Source organism: Oryctolagus cuniculus, chromosome 15 (genome assembly GCF_964237555.1).
Source record: "Oryctolagus cuniculus chromosome 15, mOryCun1.1, whole genome shotgun sequence".
NCBI lineage: Eukaryota > Metazoa > Chordata > Mammalia > Lagomorpha > Leporidae > Oryctolagus > Oryctolagus cuniculus.
In genome coordinates, this window is record NC_091446.1 from 38,384,235 (window position 1) to 38,398,174 (window position 13,940).

Here is a 13,940-nt window from a genome sequence, read left to right on the forward strand (position 1 = left end):
GCCATTTGAGGAGTGAACCAACGGAAGGAAGACCTTTCTCTCTGTCTCTCTCCCTCACTGTCTGTAACTCTACCTGTCAAATAAATAAAATAAATAAAAATTTTAAAAAATCATGCTTCCCTGAATATCCTTATGCCTGCATCTTTTTGCCCTTTTGTAATTACCTCTGAAGGCAGTTTTTTTAAAGTGGGATTACATGTTTATGCATACTGCCAAGCTGCCCCTAAGAATATTCATACATTAATGTTCCCATCAGTATCACCAATTTTGTTGAGAGGCTAGAAAAATGGGTCTTTTTCGATCCTTGCCAATGGAATGGTTAATATAATACTTTTTTTTTTTTAAAATGGCAGGTAGAGTTATAGACAGTGAGAGAGAGAGACAGAGAGAAAAGTCTTCCTTCCATTGGTTCACTCCTCAAATGGCCACCATGGCCAGCGCTGTGCCGATCCGAAGCCAGGAGCCAGGTGCTTCCTCCTGGTCTCCCATGTGGGTGCAGGGGCCCAAGCACTTGGGCCATCCTCCACTGCCTTCCCGGGCCACAGCAGAGAGCTGGACTGGAAGAAGAGCAGCCGGGACTAGAACCCGGCGCCCATAAAGGATGCTGGCACCGCAGGCGGAGGATTAACCAAGTGAGCCATGGCACTGGCTCCAATATAATACTTTTTTTTAAAAAAAGATTTTTATTTATTTATTTGGAAGGCAGAGTTAACAGAGAGGCAGAGAGAGAGAGAGAGAGGTCCTCCATCTGCTGATTCACTCCCCAAATGGCCACAAGAGCTGGAATTGGGCCAATCCAAAGCCAGGAGCCAGGAGATTCCTCTGGGTTTCCCACCAGAGTGCAGGGGCCCAAGGACTTGGGCCATTTTATACTGCTTTTCCAGGCCATAGCAGAGAGCTGGATCAGCAGTGGAGCAGCTGGGACTCGAAGCTGTACCCATGTAGGGTGCTGACACTGCAGGTGAAGGCTTTACCCACTATGCCACCGTGCTGGCCCCCAGTATAATACTTTTGTTTTTTCTTTTCTCTTTACTGGTCTTATCTTGCTAACTTTATGTCTGTCTTATTTATTATTGAGTATTTATGTTTTTGCAAGAGCTCCTTTTTGTGTCAAGAGTTTTTAAAACTCTCTAAGCTGTATTTGAAATATTTTTTCATGTTTGTCATTTCACTTCAACCCTGTTTAATGTTTTTAAATTATTTATTTACTTATTTGACAGGCAGAGAGACAGAGACAGTCATGACTGGTACAGATATTCTATAAATGGTACACTCTGAAGACTGGGCTGGGCCAAATCAGGGCTATGAAGCCAGAACTTATTCCATGTGGGTAGCAGGGACCCAATTGCCTGAACCCAATTCCTGCTTCCCAGGGCCTGTGTTAGCAGGAAATTGGAGTTAGGAGCTAGAGCCAATTATTGAACCCAGATACTTGCATATGGAACATGGGCATCTTGTTTCTAAAAGATTTATTTGAAAGGCAGAGTGACAGAGACAGAAGGAGAGACAGAAAAAGTGATCAGCACCCACAACATCTGGGACTCAGCCTGGCTGAGGCCAGGAGCCAGGGATTCCATCTGGGTCTCCTAGTTGGTTGTCTGGCACTTAAGTACTTGTACATCATCCCCTGCTTCCTAGGAGTTTAAGCAGGGAGCTGGATTCAAAGTAGAGCAGTTGGGACTAAATTCAGTGCTCCGATATGGGACGTAGGCATCCAAAGTGGCGGCTTAAATTGCTGCACTGCAGCACCCCGACATGGGCGTCTTATCCACTAGGCTAAACACTGCCCTCCACCTGCCAGCACTAAACCTTAAGAAAGCAAATTTACCAGTCTTTGTTTTTGAATTTTTGTGATATACTTTAAAGGGTTTTTCCAACTTCAAGACAATAAGAAAATGTTCTTCTAAATTGCTTTTATTATTTTACTTTTTACACTGACATCTTGTTTCATTCTGGAATTTATATTGCAGTAAGATGCAAGAAAGGATTCAGCGTTATTTTTTCCAAGTAGCTTGCCAGCCATCTCCATACTGTTTACTAGCTAGTTCATGGATTGACTCATTGATTTCAATCATGAAATATTGGAAGGAATATTGTCTCTTCTGTTTCTCAGTGGAGAGTGCTGGACACATACATGAGCACATGAAATGTGATAGTTTAAATTGAGATAATGTAAGTGTAAAATTTAGACTGGAATTCAAAGACTTAGTGTTTTAAAAACATTGAAGATCTTACAAGTAATTTTGTTTACATGTTAAAATAACTTCTTGGGGCCGGTGCTGTGGCTCACCAGGCTAATCCTCTGCCTGCGGCACCGGAACCCTGGGTTGTAATCCCGGTTGGGGTGCCAGATTCTGTCCCAGTTGCTCCTCTTCCAGTCTAGCTCTCTGCTGTGGCCCAGGAAGGCAGTGGAGGATGGCCCAAGTGCTTGGACCTTGCATGTGCATGGGAGACCAGAGGAAGCACCTGGCTCTTGTCTTCGGATCGACGCAGCGCCGGCCGTGGCAACCATTTGGGGGGTGAACCAATGGAGGGAAGATCTTTCTCTCTCTCTCTCTCTCTCTCTCTCTGTCTAACTCTAAATAATAACTTCTTGGATATATTGGATTAAGTGAATATATTAAAATTAACTTCACCTATCTCCTTTTACCTTTTTAAATATAGATACTGGAAAAATTTTAAATGACATATGTGACTCATTTCTATTGGGTAATGTACTTCTAGAAGAAAGGTCAGCATACCAGCTGTTTTTGAATAGCCTTAAAGCTTGGGTGCCTTTTGGACTTTTAAGGGATTATATGTAACACACAAATCCCATTATGTATAAAAATTTGTTGCCTCCTGCTCTAAAGTAGCTTTTTAAAAAATTTTTTTATTGAGGCCAGCACTGTGGTATAGAAGTTTAAGCGTCCATCAGCAGCGCTGGCCTGGAGGATCGATTCCCCCTCCCTCCCTCCCTCCCTCCCTCCCTCCCTCCCTCCCTCCCTCCCTCCTTCCTCTTTCTCTCTCACTCTCTCTCCCTCCCTCCCTCCCTCCCACTGCATTTCAGATAAATAATCTTAAAAAAAAAATAAAATGTTTTATTTATTTGAAAGGCAGAGCGACAGAAAGGGAAGAAAAGACAGTGAGTGAGCGAGCTTCCATCCTTATTTACCTTCTCAGACAGGCGATGACAAGGGAAGCAGTTTATTTCAGAGGAAGTCGTGTATTTGCAGACCAAGTTGGTTATTAGATTTCTTTATTCTGTTGTATCACCTTCTTCCCTGAAGTCTTCACTCATTGGTCAATGGAGTCCTATAAAGAAAAACAGAATGAGTCATCATTATGACATCTATCCCTTGGTACTTAAAAGACTATGGATTTTTCTTTTCTAAGCTGAGTATTTTTGTTCTCTCAGTCATACAGTATATCTAAGGGTTTCTGGGTCAGTGTTCTTCCTGTCTGCCTTCTCTATATGTATGTCACTTTTACAATATTCTGTTTAAATTTGTTGCTGACACAGAATGTTAGGGTTAGTCTGAGTAATACAGAGTTTAGTGGTCCTACAACCTCCATGGATTTTGGTAAGATTCCTTTAAAACCATGGGACAACATAGAATTATAGTACATTAGTGCTGGTGCCCTAATTTTATAGCTGAAGGTAAATGTGGAGATGAAGCAGTGAGACCAGGCTGGAAAGAGAATCTGGTCTCCTGATTCTGGTCCTCAGGCTTGCATCCTCCGAGAGCAGATGCCTTTCTGGTGATTGAGGTCAGGGAGGAGAAATAATTATTAGACTATTGGCTCCTGTTGTATTTTGCTCTCGGCAAAAGTCTGAAGGTTGACCTATTTTGGGGGAACCTAAAGAAATTTGGTGTTACTGCAAGGTTGAAGTAACTTTGAGGATGCATGCCCATCAGTTAGCATGTTAGGAACATCTGAGCTGTTCAACTCAGCCTGTTCAATGCCATCTTAACGATGCCCCCACTTGATGTTGTGCTTGTCTTAGACCACCTCAGGTTGGCCATTAGATACAATCTGTGCATTTTAAGTTTATGTGTAAGTAGAGAGGAAAACATGAACTCTCCACTATTGATCTCCTCAGTCTTTCTCTCAGAAAGTGTATGTCTAATGAAAAATACAGAATCATCCATTCATCCAGCAGGTTTTATAGGGCAGATTTGAAATAGGGTCTGTAAAGCCTTGACATTTTCAGTGGATTGAGGAGAGTTTAAAACCGAGGTAGAGAAACAGTGTTCATGTACACTGTCCCCCTGAGTGTTCATGATCCTCAGAGTGTGGAGTGATGCAGTCTGGGCTCTTATCATCACACGAGCCACTGAAGCATTTGAGGGTATGCCCAGTACCCTGGATTGCTTTATCTGTGCACCACTAGCAAGTGAATATGTGGTGTTCTCTACAGTACCACTGAGAACATGGAAGGCATAGAAAGGCATGAAAGTCAGAGTGTGGGTCTTCATGATTTAGTCCAGGGCCTCCCACACTCATAGTACTGTGGGGGAAATAAGAAATTGATTCAATAGTCACAAAAATAATCATGATTACTAAATATAAGTTCCCTGAAGGAAAAATAAAGAGTGCATCAGAGATTCTAAAAAGGGAACATTGATTTAGATCATAAATATTGAAAGAACTTTTCTGGGAAAAAAAATGGCATTTAAGCAGACCTGAAAATTGACAGGTTAGCTAGAAAGTTCAGGGAAGCAAGTTCTAAACAGAAGACTGTCTCAAAGGAAGAACTTAATGTGAAAAGGACCTTAGTGCCTTTGAAGAAATAAAATATGTGTGGTTAGAAGGTTAGGAATAGGAGAAGGTAATGCAAAATGAAGTGCCTTCAAGAAGTATATTTTTGTTTTGTTTTTCCTCTAAATTGGTATAGGCCCTCAGAGAGCATAGACATAAAGACATTGTGTAGCATTTGTCTTTGAGGTGAAGAGAATTTGGGAGTCAGGTCAAATATAAATATGAGTTTAAAATACTTTAACTTGCTGTTGATAAAAATGAAGCAGTCTTGCTGTGTGTTTTCTGCCTTTAGTTCTTAATGATAAGAAGAGATTGAAGTCTAGACAAAATTTTGAGGAGGGTCAGGCATCTGGCCAAGCAATCAAGACACCTCTCCCTCCATGGGGGGGTATTGCAGCTCAGTGGGTTAAGCTGCCCCCACATCTGTATCACTCTACTTTTTATTTTTCTAAGATTTTATTTATTTATTTGAGAGGTAGAGTTACAGACAGTGAGAGGGAGAGACAGAGAAAAAGGTGTTCCTTCTGTTGGTTCACTCCCCAAATGGCTGCAACAGCCGGAGCTGGGCCAATCTGAAGCCAGGAGCCAGGTGCTTCTTCCCAGTCTCCCATGTGAGTGCAGGGGCCCAAAGACGTGGGTCATCTTCTACTGCTTTCCCAGGCCACAGCAGAGAGCTGGATTGGAAGAGGAGCAGCCAGGACTCAAACTCGCCCATATGGGATGCCAGTGCCGAAGGCAGAGGATTAACCTACTCCACCATGGCGTCAGCCCCATCATTCTACTTCTGATTGAGCTCACTGCTAATGCACCTAAGGAGCAGCCTTGATGGTTCAAGTACTTGAGTTCCTGCCACCAATGTGGGAGACCTGGATGGAGTTCCTAGCTCTTGGCTTCTGCCTGGCCTGGCCCCAGCTATTGGAAAAAATCTGTCTTTATTTCTGTCTCTCTTTCTTTGTGCTACTCTGCCTTTTGAATAAGAATATTTAAGAATAAGAATATTTAAGAATAAATAAATCTTAAAAAAAAAAAGAGCCCTATTAGGACATCAGAGTCCTTGGGCTTGGTTTTCTCCTCCAGTCTTGATTCCAGCTTCCTGCTAGTGCAGACCACAGGAGGCAGCAGTGATGGCTGAAGTGATTGGGTCCCTGCCACTCACATGGAAGACCTGGTTTGTATTTTGGGCTCAGTGGCTTCAGCCTGGCTCAGCTCCAGCTGTTGTGGGTACTTGGAGAAATATGGGAATGTTTTCACTCTCCCTCTCAAATTAATATATATGTATTTTTATATAATACATTTTAATATTTAATATATTTGATATTTTAATATTGAGAAAAAGTTTCCTGATATTACATTCACATGATTTTTAATTCTAAAATAGCAGAGTTGAAATTTTAAGTACCATGCTCGCATATGCAGCGTATATGCTAAAATTGGAATAAAGAGATTAGCATGGCCCCTGTGCAAGGATGACATGCAAATTTGTGAAGGGTTCCATACTTAAAAAAAGAAAAAAAAAATGTAAATCCCGAGAAGACAGAGTCTCCCAAATATTAGGGCATGAACCAAATCTCACGCTGTACTGTGATTCATATGGAATACTGATCAATATCACTGTTTATAATAGCTTGCATGCAGGTAGTTACAGAAAACAGATGGTGAGAGAACAGAATAAGTGGGAAACAATGAGTCTGGTGCAAATAATCATGCAACATTGGAAATATCAATTCATCCAATATTTGTTGCACCTTTATCTATAGAAGACTCTGTGTTTGACCTTGTGGGGGATCTGGGAAAGATGCTGTTCTTGTTTTTAAGAGGACGGCATTTGGCCGGAGGAGACATGCAGATATAAATGGGAAACATTAAGTAAAGGTAAAGAGCACAGATTCTGAAGCCATACGCTTTGGGCCTTTGCACCTGTTAGTTGTATGATCTTAGGTAGGTTGTTTGACAACTATGTTGCTTTCATTACCTAGAAGGAGGGATGGTATTAGTGCCTACTTCATAAGGTTGTGGGGTTAAAATGAATGCATTCATGTGGATTGCTTAACACAGTCCCTGCATAAACTAAGAATTATAAATGATTATTTTTGTTAAAATACAGATCAACTTATGGTCAATGGCAAGTCAGCAAAAATATTTTAGCCATCCATAAGAGGAATAGGTTACTTTGGGCTATGTAAAGTTTTATCTTATAAGCTACATAGGAAAAGAATAGGCAGACAATGCAGGAGATAGGGAATAGAATCACCATAATTAGGGTGGCTACGGTTTACTGAGGGCTTGCAGTAAGCTAGGCAGTGGGTTACTATTTTCTGTGCTTGATCTCATTTTATCATCCCAGTTCCCCAAGATAGGCACCCTTTTGTTATAATTTTATAGAAGTAGAAATAGGTTTAGAAGACAATAATTTGTCCAAGTTCACTGTATGACTACAGTTTGGGCCTGAATAGGCTGACCTCAAAACCTGAGGTTCTAAAACATTACATTCTACTATTCTGATTCAGGAGTAAGGATAGCATAGAAAAAGACATGTTCAAGGCAGGCTTTAATTAAGTCTGGGTTATGTGGGAGCCTGACTTCCAGGCCTAAGACTTGACCTGAGTAACCAGTGATCAAGAATACAAAGTCTGGAGTAAGCCGTTCTGAACTGGATTCCTGTTCAGTACTGGTCACCTCTGTATCCTTGTGCTGATTATTAATCTTCTTGAGTCTCTATTTTTTAGTCTGTAAAATGAGTATAATGGTAATGTCTATGTGCTATTTATTATGAGGATTAAATAAGAAATTGTACATGGAATACTTTGCGTAGCATCCAGGTATCATTGAAGTCTTGCAGTTTTTTTCCCCCTTAGCAAAAAAAGAGGTTGGATTTTTACGTTTTTTAAGTTGGTTTTGATTTTTATAGCCAGCATCAGAAAAACTATTTGGGAGACTTCTGTAATCAATGTTTTTTTTTTCTTTCAAGATTTATCTATTTATTTAAAAGGCGGAATTACAGAGAGGCAGAGAGAGAGAGAGAGAAAGAGAGAGAACAAACGAACCATCCACTGGTTCACTCTCCAGATGGCCACTACTGCAGGAGCTATACCGATCCGAAGCCAGGAGCCAGGAGCTTCTTCCAGGTCTCCCATGTGGGTGCAGGGGCCCAAGGACTTGGGCCATCTTCTACTGCTTTCCCAGGCTATAGCAGAGAGCTGGATTGGAAGTGGAGCAGTCAGGACTTGAACCTGTGCCCGTGTGGGATGCCAGCACTGTAGGCGGCAGCTTTACCCACTATGCCGCAGCGCTGGCCCCTGTAATCCTTCTTGTAAGAAGTAATGATGACTACAAATATCTAGGATACTGTCAGGGAGATATTACTGGAATTGGGGGAGAAAGGAACTAGTGATTCTTAGTGATGGAGCAGATTTGATGATACAGTTGTGCTAAAATTCCTTCCAATGAATGGAGAATCTTGCCACATCGCAGTGATGATTTTACGTACTTTTGGTATATCCTCATCTCTGACCTGAGAGGAAATGCCTAATGACAGCTGAAATTATAGTCAGAGAGTTTGTGAGCAGAGGCTGGAGCTAGAGATACACATCTCTTGAGAGGTTTCTTTATAGAGAACAGGAAGACAAAAATGAAAAACAGATAACCATAAGTTGTGCTCGGAAGTAGGAGGAAGAAGACATGATGGTGGAGATGTGGATGAGTGAAGGACCAAAAGTGTGTGTGACTGTGGAGATTAAGGAAAGAAGCTTCAAGAAAGAATATCAGCACCCTCTGATATTGCAGGACTATTGAGAACACCTCCATGAAATAGAGCAGTGTGGCCCTCTTGTCAAATCCCTGATCCCAGTTTTTGTTGTTATCCTAATTCTAAGTCTTACTATTGTAATAATGCAGTAGAGTGAGAACAAAGCAATTTGGTTTTTATTGAACAAAAGTGTTATTTTATAAACAATAAGAATAATTCCACCACCCCCACAGAAAAAACCATTTTCATTTTTCTGTTTCCTTCCAGTATACTCATGTACATATATACATAAATTTGTGGGGTGGGCAGAGATTGTAATAATAGCAAAAATGTAGTTTTATATTCATATTATATTTTATATTCTCATTTATATTTACTCCTGTCATATTTTCAAAGAGGCTTAAACTATTGTAGCACCATGATTTGCTTGCTTGATGTCATTTAAACTTTTAGAGATAATGCTTCTGAGTGACTGGCTCTGTGGCATAGTAGGCTAAGCCTCCACCTGCGGCATCGGCATTCCATATGGGCATCGGTTCATGTCCTGGCTGCTCCTCTTCTGATCCAGAAATAATGCTTCTGTTAATACAGACTTGTATGTGGCCTCTAAAATACACAAACACAGACAGAGTGATAGAGACAGAGACATCTTCTATCTGCTGGTTCACTTCCCAAATACAGCAGCGGGGTTGGGGCTAATTGGAAACCAGGAGCCACAAACTCCATCTCGGTTTCCCATGTGGGTATCAGGGATCCAAGTACTTGAGCCATCACCTACTGCCTCTTAGGGTGTGCATTAGCAAGAAGCTTTATCAGAAGCAGAGCATGGACTTGAACCCAGGTACCCTAGTATGGGATGGAGATATCCCAAGAGGTGTCTTAACTGTCCCAAAATGCATGTAATTGCCTTTTGTTTCAGATTATTTTCTTTAGGCTAAATTTAGAGAAGCTTATTTACCCACAGTTAAATGAGAGTGTTAAGGCTCTGGATTTGGTATCACATGGCCTTCCAGGGAAATTTTTGTTTATGCAGTTTATGCTAATTTGAATATCTGCAGCAAGCTTTTTGCTTAGTTCTAAATCAGATAAATGGCACATAGCAGTTGTGAAGATAGCTTTTTTTTGTTTTGTTTTGTTTGTTTTTGTTTTTTTTTTGACAGGCAGAGTGGACAGTGAGAAATAGAGAGACAGACAGACAGAAAGGCCTTCCATTTCCGTTGGTTCACCCCCCAATGGATGCTGTGGCCGGTGTGCTGCAGCCGGTGCACTGCGCTGATCTGAAGCCAGGAGACAGGTACTTCTCCTGGTCTCCTATGCGGGTGCAGGGCCCAAGCACTTGGGCCATCCTCCACTGCACTCCTGGGCCACAGCAGAGAGCTGGACTGGAAGAGGAGCAACCGGGACAGAACCGGTGCCCCGACCGGGACTAGAACCCGGTGTGCCAGCGCTGCAGGCGGAGGATTAGCCTGTTGAGCCACGGCACCGGCCAAAGATAGCTTTTTTGTTCTAGTGTTTGATACAGAATGAACTGCTGCAGAAGCCAAGGACCCTAGTGATACATATCTTGTACTTGAATCATTTAATATTTTTCTCTCAGGTCTCATCTGTTGAATCTTGGGTGTTTTCTAATATCATCTCTGTCTCTTACCCCTTCTAACATTGTCTCTAATCATCCTCTCTCTTACTTACTCTGGCCATACTGAGTTGTTTGGTATTTGTTGAACAAGACAGCTAATCCCTCTCAGGGACATAGTACTTCATTTAGCCTAAAGCCCTCTTCCCCTAGATTCCTGCATGGGGTGCTCCCTCATTTCCTTTAGATCTCTGCTCAAATGTTGGCTTAGTAAAAATCTTTCTTGGCTTTGTGTAAAATAGCAGGCCCTCTACCCTCTTTTTTCTATCCTTCTTACCTTCATTTTAATTCTTTTTTACCTCCATTTTATTGTTCTTTAAAAGTGTTTACCACAACCTGAATGACTTATATGTAATTTTCTGATTGTTCTCTAGATTACAATGTAAGTTTTATGAGAGTAGGGTGTTTTTTTATGTTTAGTTAATTGCGATACACCGATTACCTTGCATAGTTGGCTCAATGGCCTTCAGATATTTATTAAATGGATGAGTTGTGTCTTTGCAAATGATGAGCTCACTACTTGCTCAGAGAGTAGAACCCACTAAATTTTAGAGCTGGAAAGTTCTTTAGAAATAATCTCATTCTAGCTCAATCTTTTTTATTTTTTAAGATTTATTTATTTATTTGAAAGAGTTACAGAGAGGAAGAGAGGCAGAGACAGAAGTCTTCCATTGCTAGTTCACTCCCCAAATGGCCCCAATGGCCAGGGCTGGGCCAGACTGAAGCCAGAAACCAGGAGCTTCTTCTAGAACTCATGTGGGTTCAGGGGCCCAAGCACTTGGGCCATCTTCCACTGCTTTCCCAGGTGCATTTGCAGGGAGCTGGATTGAAGTGGAACAGCTGGGATGCAAACTGGCTCCCATATGGGATACTGGTGCTGAAGGTGGTGGCCTTACCTGCTCCATCACAGCTCCAGACCTCAGTCTTCATTTTAAACTGAAATTCATAGAAGTGAAGAGTCTTTTTATAAAAGCATGCAACTTTTATTAGATAGACTTGAACCTGACAGACCAATAATTTAATACTGTTTTACCTGATGATTAACAAAGGGGTGATTTCTATTTGTTATACTGATATGTGTTATTTGTGAGAAAGGAAGACAAGTGTAAACTGTATAATCTGATAAATTGCATTGTCATTTGCAAGGCTGAATTTTGTATAAAAGTTAACAACTTAAGCTATATGACCTAAGGAACATTTTCACAGCTATTTGAAAACAAAAATGGACCTTGGCATTTCCCCAAGTCCTTGTATTCTCATTGTGATGCTCATACAGCAAGGGTGTTTCCAAAGAGGTGGGTTAGGTCAGGAATGTAAATCTGACCTACCCTTTAGCCATAGCTTAATGATGCAGTGCTGTCTCCTGGGTGATGCCATACCATTCCTGGACTTGGGTGAATGTCTTTGTAATTGAGTCCTTTCACTACAGGGATCAGAGGTGCTCTTGTGTTACCTCAAACTTGGGAAGTGAGTGATAAGAGAAGCCCAAGAACAGAAACTGTGATGGAACCAGCTGTCCTGGAGGATGTACTGAGGAATGGGAGGCAATAGTGAAAACTACAGGGGCTGGCACTGTGGTGTAGTGGGTGAGGCCGCTGCCTGTGGTGCCGGCATCCCATGTGGACACCGGTTCGAGTCCTGGCTGCTCCACTTCCAATCCAGCTCTCTGCTGTGGCCTGGGAAAGCAGTGGAAGATGGCCCAGGTCTTTGGGCCCCTGCACTCTCATGGGAGACCCAGAAGGGGCTCCGGGCTCCTGACTTTGAATTAGCCCAGTTCCAGCCATTGGGGCCATCTGGGGAGTGAACCAGCAGGTGGAGAATCTCTCTCTCTCTCCTCTCTCTCTCTCTCTGCCTTTCAAATAAATAAATAATTAATTAAGAAAATAGTGAAAAACGGCCGGCGCCGCGGCTCACTAGGCTAATCCTCCGCCTAGCGGCGCCGGCACACCAGGTTCTAGTCCCGGTCGGGGCGCCGGATTCTGTCCCGGTTGCCCCTCTTCCAGGCCAGCCCTCTGCTGTGGCCAGGGAGTGCAGTGGAGGATGGCCCAGGTGCTTGGGCCCTGCACCCCATGGGAGACCAGGAAAAGCACCTGGCTCCTGGCTCCTGCCATCGGATCAGCGCGGTGCGCCGGCCGCAGCGCGCCAGCCGCGGCGGCCATTGGAGGGTGAACCAACGGCAAAAGGAAGACCTTTCTCTCTGTCTCTCTCTCTTACTGTCCACTCTGCCTGTCACAAAAAAAAAAAAAAAAAAAAAAGAAAATAGTGAAAACTATAAACTCTCTATTTGTATCAACCGTTATGAATCAGCTCAAATTATTTCTGTGTTTCTAATTGAAATCCAGTGAAAGAGAATCTGACTGGCTCAGTTTATCTTTTATTTTTTAAGATTTTATTTTATTTTATTTGAAAGGATTACAGAGAGAGAAGAAGAGACAAAACCATCTGCTGGTTCACTCCCCATATGGCTGCATCGGCTGGGGCTGGGCCAGGCCAAAGTCAGGAACCAGGAGCTTCTTCCAGGTCTCCCACATGGTTGGAAGGGGCCTAAGCACTGGGGCCATCTTCTGGTGCCTTTCCCAGGCTTTTAGCAGGGAGCTGGATCACAAGGGGAGTAACTGGGACACAACTGGCACCCATATGGGATGCTAGTGTCGCAGGTGGTGGCTTTACTGACTGCACTACAATGCCAGCCCCCAGTTCGTCTTTTGTTGATTTATTTTTTAAAATATTTAATTATTTATTTGAAAGGCACAGTTAGAGAGAGAGAGATGAGAGATGGAGATCTTCCATCCACTGGTTCATTCCCCAAATGGCTGCAACAGCTAGGGCTGGGCCAGGACGAAGCAAGGAGTCATGAGCTTTATCTACATCTCTCACAAGAATGCAGAAGCCCAGGTGCTTGGACCATCTTCTGCTGCTTTCCCAGGTGCATTTGTAGGGAGCTGAATGGAAATTGAAGGAGCCTGGACTCAAACTGGCACCCATAGGGAATGCCAGCATTATAGACAGTGGCTTACCCCACTGCACCATAGCTCCACCCTCCCCACCCCAGTTCATCTTTCAATGCATAGCTGAAACTTGGGTCATCCTAATGATTGGATCCTAGAATCATTGACTGTTCCGTAAAAGAAAAGTTTAGTTTTGCTTCTTTGAGCAGGAAGTGCTGAATGTGGCAGCTCAGAATATAAGCTGGGCTCAACAAACTTGATGATAGGTATTTTTTTTAGGATAATCTTCTTCACTGCCTACTGGGAGAACATCCCATGTCTAAAGTTGCTGTCCCTGGAGCTACCTAAAAATGTCTGTGAACACCTTGAATCTTGCACTGAGCAGCTACAACTCCTGCTATAAGCTAGTCTAACTTCTCATGGTGGGACAGAGGCTGTAGGGCCAGGGGAAGGAGCTAGCATTCTTGGGAAATGTGCGTAGCTGTTCTACCACTTTTGTTAGGGGCTCCTCAGATGAAAGCAAAGACAGAGGCTAGCTATAGATATTAGGAGACTGGCCATGTGGCTCGCTCTGAAACTGTTCAGAAGTCAGTGATTCTGACAGTGTGGTGAGGGAGAGTGTCATTCTCAGCGTACTTGAGCAGCCAGTGTTAGCTTTGGCAGTCTAGAGGCATAGCTTCAGGTCCACAGCAGATGAGGAGGAATAGTAATGGGCATAACGCTCTGTGCAAGCATGACCCAGGTTTTACACACCAATTCCCACCCACCTTCAGAAAAGTGTGTGTAATACAATGACTCTTTCTACTAGTGACCCTGTTTCCTCTGCACTGGCCAGTCTGGCTTGCCTGCCAGTCCTTGTGATGAAGGTCAT

General features: G+C 42.8%; 1 protein-coding gene, 1 long non-coding RNA gene and 1 pseudogene across 16 annotated transcripts in view; 2 read left to right on the forward strand and 1 right to left on the reverse strand.

The window, feature by feature from the left end:
* LOC138845341 (uncharacterized) overlaps positions 1-3,239 on the reverse strand; it is a 41,244-nt gene extending 38,005 nt beyond the window's left edge. Inside the window, exon 1 of the long non-coding RNA XR_011382369.1 lies at positions 3,155-3,239. This is a non-coding gene — a long non-coding RNA (uncharacterized lncRNA). The remainder of the gene's footprint in view (positions 1-3,154) is intronic.
* The window catches only part of CPEB3 (cytoplasmic polyadenylation element binding protein 3), a 276,322-nt gene that overhangs the window by 139,742 nt on the left and 122,640 nt on the right, over positions 1-13,940 (forward strand). The window lies entirely within an intron of this gene.
* Positions 6,144-6,244, forward strand: LOC127484322 (U6 spliceosomal RNA; annotated as a pseudogene).